The 9,131-nt window shown below is 39.1% G+C and overlaps 1 protein-coding gene across 4 annotated transcripts in view; it reads right to left on the reverse strand.

Moving 5' to 3' along the window:
• The window catches only part of PKN2 (protein kinase N2), a 52,513-nt gene extending 48,763 nt beyond the window's left edge, over nt 1–3,750 (reverse strand). For 3 of the 4 annotated variants that reach the window (XM_026057478.1, XM_026057477.1, XM_026057475.1), the window contains exon 1: nt 3,411–3,746. The gene's annotated coding sequence lies outside the window, so the exon portion shown is untranslated. Of the gene's footprint in view, nt 1–3,410 lie in introns of all 4 variants that reach the window. The other variant, XM_026057481.1, reaches the window with a different exon arrangement.
• Nucleotides 3,751–9,131: the final 5,381 nt, after the last annotated feature.

Below are 9,131 nucleotides of genomic sequence, written 5' to 3' on the forward strand. Positions count from 1 at the left end.
TTTCTTCCACTTAGTTACAGAAATAACAGACTCAAGATTTTTCAAAACTAACTCTTGTCCCAAGCATGTAAAAAGGTTTAACATAAACCTCTGAAAGCTAGCAAATAAAATTATGGTAATATCCCCGCATACACATAGTGTACTGCCACAAAACCTTACTTAACACTGTTTTCAACCTTTAACATCAAACTACATTTTCCATGCAGGATGTCCATAACAATCCTGTATTTTCAATGCTTTTTCAGACATGCAGGTTATTATATCACACACAACATATTGGGAGACCTGCTTGAAGGATGCAAAGCTAGAAAAGAATTGCCATAGAGAGTGCACAGACTTTTTGTGATCCATATATTCATCTGCAGCAAAATTTGACTTGCATGGTCCCTAACTCAAGCTAACATACCCTGAGAGTAAATCTCAGGCTGTAAACCAGCACTACAGGGTGGGGGGAAGGAGCTTGTTCCTGCCCCCAGACTATTCCCTGATGTATGCCAGCACAAACCTTTACATGGCCACACCAAGAACTGGATTGGGAAACAGATCTGGCTGAAAACTAATTCGGGGGGGGACACCCCCAAGCAAAGCTAACAGTCTGTTCACTGTGTAGCTGCACAAATGCGCAGATGTAAAGCAACACAAGGGGGAATGAAGCGTAGSAACAGAAACTTTCTCTGCAGCAGAAGCAGCTGACAAAGTCTAACATGTTCTTTGAACAGCAGCCTCAAGTCAGTACTGCCAGTTAGGGTGTACAGTGTAGACAAACTAACAAGTACTTTTCATCCTAAATTTACATCACAGATCCACCTCGCATCTTGGTGATCTACAACAACAAAACAATCTGAAGGTACCCTCAGACAGTTTTCAAAATACATTTCTTAAAGTCCCTGATTTCAAAAGCAAACTGTAGTGCTGGGAATATACTAAACCATATTGTAAAAGTTATTTCCCATTTAACTAGAAAGTTCGCATTTGGGGCTTAAAAACAGCCCTGAAGAGCTTCATATTGTATATTTTTCTGCTTTCAGTCATCAACTCTCAATTTATGCTCAAAGCTTTCATGAAGATATATATATATCTCATTACACAATAGCTATACACCATTTATTTACAAGTCTATACTGAGTTATTTTTAAAAGATTCATTTTGAACTTCACTTGTAGCATATCAAAATAACTCTAATTATACTTTATATCAATAAGTGTTTCTTCATTAAATTTCTGGAGAATCTGAATTACGTTTTCTCCACTGTAGCACTTTGCATGTAAAGTGCATCTTTTCAAATGATTCCCAAACACAGTTTACATAGCTGTATCTGTTAAGTATTTTCTTTTCTCCTCTGGAGGAAAAGAAAAACAACTATACCTCAAAATGAAAACCTGACTATAAAGTGGATAGCTGACTATAAAGTGTGTTTACTTTTCCTACCTATGCACATTTACATACTCAGAGCATTACTGAAAATATTTGACCAAACACTATTTCTAAATCTGTTAAATAACAGTTGCACTTGCTTTTACTTCTTTCTCCTTTTAATAATCTATTTCAATAGTCTAATAAATTTGAGTATGCAGAAGGGATATTGCATATGAACTTACTATGTTTGTATACATGTATTATTTTTTAAATTTCAAAAAATCAATAATGTACAATAACTTTATTTAATCCTTTGAGTATTAACCTTTATGAGATATCAGGAAAAGTATATCAACCCTTACATTTTGAGCACTGAACAACATTCGCTGGGTTTAACGCCCAACACTAATTCAGAAGACTACTACTGCTGCTGCTTAGTTGATTTATAATTTGCATAAAGAGTTCTCCTTTCTGACCTGATCTGCTTGCAAGCATTTCTGTAATACTAACAGAGTCCCACATCATTGTTGTGTTTTATCCGAGAACTTCAACACAATACATTAGCACCCTTGGTACTGSAGACTTGGTTATTCCTTCTCATGGCTATAGATCTACCACCTTTTTTTTGTGATGCTAATAACAATTGTGGAAAGCTGGTGGAAGACTGTCCTCCTTGTTCTTTCCAACATAAATAAGAAAGCCATTGGTTCTGTTAATCTCATTTTCAGGTTAACATATTTTCAAGTTTAATAGTAATTTAAAATTCATAACCCCTGCTATGATGTTGTGGGAGAGCAAACTTTTGAAAAGCCTCATCAGAAACATCAGTTTGCTCCAGCACCTTATTGATGCTTAACATGGCAGCCCTGAAACAGTTATGTTTCCAATTCAAGCTCTCAGATCTGTACTTATTTAGAGAACAAGTCAGGAATTCTCTATCCTTTAAAAATCAACACATCTCCAGTGGAAGGAAATAATGCTTTAAGTTGTCCTCAAGACTTGGAGGCAGAAAAAGCTAATTTGGTCATGCCCACATTAAGGTTTCTACCAACATAGCCCAGTTTTCATATTTACTTAACTGGCCAGAGCCAGCTCTCTCAGGGTCCTGCCACACACTTGCAGTTTTTTATGGCCTTTTCCCCTGCACCCCTCTAGCCCCCCCAAGAGGGAAAAGTCTGCATATCTTTCATCTCATAGCCCATTCCTTCTCAGTTAATCATTTTCTATTCAGCATCAGTGACTTAATTCCCATTTCTCAGCAGTCTGTAACACCAGCCACCATGGCCCACAATACATAATAAAATGAACACCTCTGTGCTTCTTCCTAGAGTATCCCTCAATCCGTGGAAGGAGTTTAAGAACACCTACAAAACCACCTCTCGAACTCTCCTTTGAGCTATCGCTTGCCAAAATGCCCCCTACATGACCCAAGCAAGCAGCCAAGCTGCTGACCTTCTAGTCCTACTTCCTCCCCCAGTGCCTCCTCTTCCCACATTCATGTCCCTTATTTTGTTACATGGTTTCTTGCGTAAACTCTTTGAGGACAGAGACTCTTCTTTGTAAAAGAAAGCCTGGTGCAACAGGATCCTGACCCAGGATGAGGATTCCCAGGTACTACATTAGCAGAAACAATTGTTTATAGTAATAGAGGCCTTTAGTACAGATGCAGTTGTCCTAGCAAAACTACACCTATGCTAATATCCCTTGTTTTTCCCCTGGGTAGCCCAGCAGAAATGACAGGAAAAACTTCACTGGCACAAGCACAGTTTTGCCATCACGCTGCATGCATCCACTCCAGAAGTGCTCTGCACAGCACTGTAGCAGCAAACAGAAACCACAACCAAATGGGCATAATTTTACTATACATTACAGAAACTTTCATCTATATCTTATATCAAGATAAATAAAAGGTATGGCCATACTGTTAAAAGCAATCAAATTATCACTACCTATTTGCCCAGCAACAGTGCCTCAGTAACCGATCACGYGAACTCTCAATTCACTATTTGTGAGGCTAAATGCATTAGCTTGATTTTCAGCCTCTTCAGCCTTACCCATGTTACAGCAGCAAAAGAATTCCCAGCAGAGCCGATCCATTTAGCTAAACTTATATTTGCAACTGCACATTACACTGTTCATATTAATGTCTGTTCACCACAGAACTCAGCCATGTCCTCCACACCAACTGCAGAAGTGCAAAAGTAGCACTAACAAAGTCAAAGGGTCCCATGAAAACATGTGTTTGACAGTCACAAGTTTTCTGAAGCTCCTGGAAGGCATCCCGCAAAGCCCCACGACGAGAATCCAGAGCAGAGTTTTCCCCGTAGGTTGGACATCCACACTGCCATGTAAATAATTCAAGCAACCACCAAGCTGTCAGATACAATAAACAGCAAGTTATCAACTGTAAAATGGCAGCAACAAGAATGGTGAGCTTATGTCACTGTGACATAATTATATTGCTGCATTTCAAATAAACTGATCAGCTATAACTTTACTGTAAGGACATGCCCAGAGCATTGTTAACCATCAGCACTACTAGTTTGTTTCAATGCAGTATTTCTGAATCATATCTCAAAGTAACAGAAGTTATGGACCCTACAATAAGTGTCTTTCTTTTTGAAAAAAGTTATTGCAACACTTTGAGGAGGGAARAAAAGCTACTTTGCTTGTGCTAAGAATTGCAGGCCTAGTTTTCAGAAACAGAAAAACAAGCATTAATAATTAAAGCTTTAAAGTACTACACAAATGCCTTGCCCATGTTAAAGAGCAACTATCTCATGAGAGGAGCTTCAGTTCAGTCTGTTCAAGCCCATTCACTTAATGTATCTGTGGAGAGAGAGAGAGAGAGAGAGAGAGAGAGAAAAACAAAACAAAAAACAAACACGCACACACCAAGCCACCAATCTGTACCAATTGTACCAGTAATTTCTGGAAAAAAGCAGCAAGAAAAAGGAGAGCGAGACCATGGCTCTGCACACAATTCACCATAAGGCTTTATGACTCTGAACCTAAGTAGAGGTCAAGTAATGTCTTAGTCTCTAACTCAGCAAAGCTCTGAGACACTGAAGAAARATTCCTAATCCCATCATTAATCCCTTAAACCACCCTTCCCCAATGTAAAGGACATGTTTAAAAACTGTAGTCGAACTACTGGATAAACTACATTATAATGAATGACCATTCACAGCATATAAAACTGTTTCAGCAGACCTATTAAACATACTGTAACTAAATGTACTTTTCTACTCCCCATCACTAACAACTTATCTTGAGCCAAAATAACAGATCTGGGTCACAGGACATGACCCCTACTCTGAAAAAGAAAATTCAGATCAAATGTATTACACATCTACAGCATAGGCAAGTCCATACAATGTTAATAGGCAGACTGACAGTATTCAAAAGATGCCCCCTCCCCCCAAATCCACCTACCTAAAGGTATTTTAAAGATTATGTTCCACTGAGAACAGGATGTATTCAAATTTTTACTAGAAGACTGTTTAAAGAGTAGTATATAATCCAAAGATGGAAATAAAGAGGCACTTCTCTAAATCCACTGGTTCTGAAAGTATTTGTAGGGATCTGAAGCATCTCAGGCAGCTGTACACACACTTTCCTTTCCAAACTACAAAAGAATGGTTTAGGACATTTCACTTGAATGTGGTACTTCCTTGTTCTGAAGTAACAGGAGTAATTCAAAGTTGAGAGTAATCTGTCCTAGCTGAACAGTATTTGAAGGTAGTCTTACTGCTGAATATTCAGCCTAATTACAGTGGCTGTTCAAAACAGATTAATTAGGTTACTTGTACCTTTTTAAGGTGTCCTTAGGCACTTGACCACAGCTAATAATAAATACACAGTACTTCTTATCTCTAAAAAAAGCAAGCATCATTATCTCTACTCTACTAGACATGAGTAAGAAWAGTCATCTCTCTAATGTCACCTAGCAAAGAACGGAACAGCCAGGAATGAAATGCAGGTCTTCAAAGTCCCAGCTAGCAGCCTAACCCAATATATCAAGGTGCAAGTGCCAAATTTTGTATACATATATAAAGAGAAGTCTCATATATAAAGAGTCTGAAGCTCAAAAGTTATGATGTATATCATGCAGACTAGTAAAAATTCGAGCATTTTTCAGTCATATCCATTTTATGGCTATTCTTGTGCCAGATATGAAATGGAAGAATAAGACAAAGATGGTAAAGCCAATAGGCAGCTCTACAGAATGTGCCAGCAAGTAAGCATAAATTGAACTTYACATATATTTCAGTCATGGTACTGTTCACTACTACTTGAAACAGTAAAATAAGTTAGTAATGGCCTTTAAACATGATTCTATTATGAAGTTTATGTTTCAAAGACCCCCAACTTATCTTAGCAAATTAGATGACTGTGACTTCTATTAAAATAAGTTTAAAAACCCTTTATTCTGACCAAACAGAAGTAAAAGACATACTTGCAAATATTTTGCAATGTTAGAAAAATATAATTGTGACCCAAATTGAAAAACATATTTAAGCTGGAGACTTTCATATTTCAATTTGAAGCAAATGAGGCTCTGTTACTTATTAGGTTAAGCCCTGTAGTAACTATAGGTAAATCCTTCATCTTGAAGGAGGAATTTCATTTTAACAAATAAAGACAAATAGAGTGCTTTTTTTAAAAATTAAACAAAAATTGTTTGGGGAGTTCAGTTTTGAGTTAATATATTTTAAAGTAAATCCTGTCATATTAACATGAAGAGGTCTCAAGATTAAAATGTTTACACTGCTGTCGAAGAAAGTAGTAGAGGACATCTAGAACCACCATCATTTTGCATACACACTAGTTTCATTTAAATAGCCTAAGAAATAATTTCTGTAATCCAGGCCTTATCAATTTACTGATGCCTATGAAGATTCATCACTCCTAAGAAAGCACAATTTTTTTTTAAAAAAAGGTTTTTAAAAAATGACAGCTTATTTAATGTAAATCTGAAGAATGTTAAATAAGGCATCCATGAAATATAGCCATTTACAGCATCATAAGTTAAACTTTAATTCTTTGAGGAAACACAGTTGCCACTTCCACCAGGAAGCAAAGAGTTAAAGGTTATCCAATTAAGCTGAAAGCAAGCACCTGAGAGACTAGTTTACCTGCTGGACAGAGCTCTAGAGGATGCAACCAAGCTAAGAGAAGGATAGCAGAAATTTGGAAGGGAAGGTAACATCAGCAGTGCAGGTTTGTACCCAGGCTCTTACAAAAGAATCTGTACTGTACAACAGAGGGAAAAAGTTCCTGAAGGTAAAAAGGTAAGCTGATTTTCTATAAGCTTTCAATTATTGGTAATCAGGCATTTTGCTGGTGAAGCTACTAAACAGAACAAACTAAAAAGAGGGTTTTGTTTACTGGCAAGTTTATTTTGTATTATCCATTTGATAACTACTGAGGAGTAAGTGTTGCATTTCTAGCCTTGAACAAACTTGTACCCAAACTTGTTCAGAAGCAAGAGATACTTCCCACATCCTAATAACTGTCTGCAAACTGTTTAAGTAGAAGAATGAAGAAAGTGTCCTATAGGAAAGCATGAAAGAAAAGCTTTAATAGATTATTTTCCAGTTGAGGGTTTTTTTTTTTTTTTTATTAAAGAAACTGCTCTTTCAGACACAGTCACTTTTTTTTTTAAATATAAGACATTGTGAGGAGAAGTGAGAACTGTTTATTTAAGGACTGTTTGATAAAAAACAGTTCACTTTGAAACAAGTAAATCTGTCACATCTGTTTTACGACTTTCTTCTCAGCAGTTATTTTACCCTCTTGTTTTTCATATTTTCCCAAAACTGACTTCTCATCCTGTTAGTTGGTAGTTGTGAAAGTTCACCAACCTTTAGATCAGGAGAGTTCGATTGATTCTTGAACACTGAGCCACTTTTAATTTGATCCAAGACCTAAGCCACATCTTAACTGTGCAAGAAGCCTAACAGTCAACTACTTGCAACACACCAGCACATGTAGGGTTATCATAGCCAAATGCCTGCAGAACACATGGTAACAATAAGCAACATGTTATATTTGTAACTGAATGATACCCATATTAGAATCAATGTCAGGATCAAGCTTAGGATTAAAACTGAGTTTAGCTTGTTTTCAGTAGGTTGTCCTGGTTTATCAAAACAGCTAAATCACACATAGTTCATGATCTAGACCAACCCAACTGTGTGAGGCTTTCAGTTTTTACTGTAGTGTTAGATGGATCCATGCATTTTACAGCTTCCTTTCTTCTCTGCGCAAGATTGCAATATGCAAGTAAAAGCCCATTTGAAATAAACAGTTTTAGTCTCCTTTAGTCMGAGGAAGGTTTCTCCTGAAGCAATGCGAGTGAAACAGCATATCTCACCTTCATTGTGGTTGCCTTTATTTTGGGAACACTAACACTAAACTAGCATTTATATACAGGTGTACAAAGAGTAATTAGTTTTGAAGAATTCAAGGAAAATGATACTGAGGTCTTTTTATCCCACAGCTACTATATGCCATTGCAAACAAATTCTGTTAAATAATCCTAAAACTCCTTTCAGTATTTCTACATAAATTCTGCCTCCATTTAGCTTACCTGTAACACTACCATAGTTACTTATTCACACAGCTCACCACTTCAAACAGGTTTACCAGCTTATATATCATCGTATCAAGTTTGTATTAACATAGTGATTCTTCCTAGACACTTATGAGCCACTGATTAAAGTTTAGCATTTTAGATGGATTCTTAGCCTTCAGCCATCTCATGCACTACAATATTAAGTGCTTCATCTGTATTGTGCCTCCTTTCCCTTTGTTAATCAAGTGAGCACATCACTAACATATTTAAAATTAAAGAAGAATCTTGCAGTATTTATGAAGTAAAATTTCTCCTTTTTTAAACATGTCTTTAATTTCCATTCAAACATTAAATTCAATACTTTCCATTTATGGACTTCTTACTTTAGCTAATTGTCCAACTAATGACTTCAGAGATGTGTTCTCTGCCTGGTTAACCATAACAACTTGCATAGATTTAGTGGTGTATATTTAAAAAAAAAAAAAAACACACAACGAACAAAAACAAGAAAACAAGCTTTCTTTTAGGCAAAGAAGCAGAAGAGCTAACAGATTAACCTGACATTTAAAGATAAGAGCGCAAAACTGAATCTCCTGAATTGTATCTGACACTGCAGCTGACAAGCACAGCAGTAACAGTTGCACAGGCCACAGGAACTAACTACGGAGCTTGAAACAAACAAGCAGTGGAGCTTTCAGGACGTTTTACAAGTTCCCTGCAGCCGCAGGACCCCTCGCCGTGTGGCAAAAAGCGTTTGCGAGACCCTTTTCCTCTCTTCCCGGGCTTCGCCGCCGAGGCCTGCACGAAGGGGGCCAGCACCGCTCCGACTCCCGTGCGGGGAAGGGCGGGGGGGAGGGGGGGTGCCCGCCGGGGCCGCTGCCGGGAGCCCCGCGCGCCGCCGTGCAGCCGCCGGGGCCCAGCGGGGGGGGGGGTGGGGGGCGCCCCCGGCCCCGCTGCCCCGGCGCCGCGGAGGGCGAGCAGAACGGAGCCGGCTGCGGGCCGGGGTGGGGGCGCGGCGGTAGCCCGGCCCGGGGCGGGCAGGCCCCGCCGGAGGGACGCAGCCGCGGCGGCATCTCCGCGGGGGGAAGGAGGGCGGGAGGCGGCGAGCCGAGCGCAGACAAAAGCGGGTCGCGGCCGGCGGCGGGGTGGGGCCGTGACCGGGCGGGCGGCGGCGCCTCGGCTCCCGGGGGAGAGC

Source organism: Apteryx rowi, unplaced genomic scaffold, assembly GCF_003343035.1.
Source record: "Apteryx rowi isolate R43461 unplaced genomic scaffold, aptRow1 scaffold_14, whole genome shotgun sequence".
NCBI lineage: Eukaryota > Metazoa > Chordata > Aves > Apterygiformes > Apterygidae > Apteryx > Apteryx rowi.